Below are 1,003 nucleotides of genomic sequence, written 5' to 3' on the forward strand. Positions count from 1 at the left end.
ATGCCCCGAGAATCAATGCCAATAATTTTGAGCTCAAGCCGGCCCTCATCAACATGGTGCAACAAAATCAATTCGCCGGTCTTTCTCAAGATGACCCGAATGGACATCTCGGCAATTTCTTGGAGATATGCGATACTATCAAGATAAATGGAGTTCCGGAGGATGCCATTCGACTCCGACTCTTTCCCTTCTCACTAAGGGGCATGGCCAAGACATGGTATCAATCTTTAGAGATTGGTTCCATCACTACATGGGAGAAAATGGCTCAAAGGTTCCTTATCAAGTTCTTCCCTCCAAGTAAGACAATGAAGATGAAGAAGGACATTGTCCAATTTCATCAATTCGATGGAGAGACCTTCTATGAAGCTTGGGAGAGATTCAAAGAGATGATAAGGAAGTGTCCCAACCATGGTTTGGATCAAAACACCATTATTTGCTCATTCTATACTGGGTGTAGTGGTGAGATTCAAAGAGACATGAATGCATCGGCCAATGGAGCATTGTTGGAGAAGAGCCACGAGGAGGCCACCCACATCATAGAGAACTTGGCCGCCAATAGCTACCAATTTCCGGGGGAGAGGACTATTTTGAAGAAGGTGGCGGCTACAACAAGCTCAGATCCGATAGCTCTTTTGACAGCTCAATTGACCGCCATGAATAACAAGATTGATGCTATGTCAATATCAAGGGTAGAGCCCGTGGTTGAAGAACAAACTAGCTTCGAGGATGTGAACTACATCAACAACAACAACAACCGAGGCCAAGGGAATTTCCGGCCTTCACATCAAGGTGGTTATCAAGGCCAAGGGCAAGGGCAATACAATCAAGGATTTCAAACAAATCGCCACCCAAATCTTGCCTATGGTAATCCCAATAACTTCTTGCAACCACCGCCCGGATTTACGGTGAGTGATGGCATGATCAAGAAAGAGAAGAAGCTCAACCTTGAAGAGATCTTAATGAAATTCATGACGGCCACTCAAGCCCACATGACAAGAACCGA

At 45.2% G+C, this 1,003-nt stretch overlaps 1 non-coding gene across 1 annotated transcript; it reads right to left on the reverse strand.

Moving 5' to 3' along the window:
* Nucleotides 1-308: 308 nt before the first annotated feature.
* On the reverse strand, nucleotides 309-415 carry LOC131013702 (small nucleolar RNA R71). The gene has a single exon (XR_009097790.1). It is a non-coding gene; the product is annotated as a small nucleolar RNA R71 (small nucleolar RNA).
* Nucleotides 416-1,003: the final 588 nt, after the last annotated feature.

Source organism: Salvia miltiorrhiza, chromosome 2 (genome assembly GCF_028751815.1).
Source record: "Salvia miltiorrhiza cultivar Shanhuang (shh) chromosome 2, IMPLAD_Smil_shh, whole genome shotgun sequence".
Lineage (NCBI taxonomy): Eukaryota > Viridiplantae > Streptophyta > Magnoliopsida > Lamiales > Lamiaceae > Salvia > Salvia miltiorrhiza.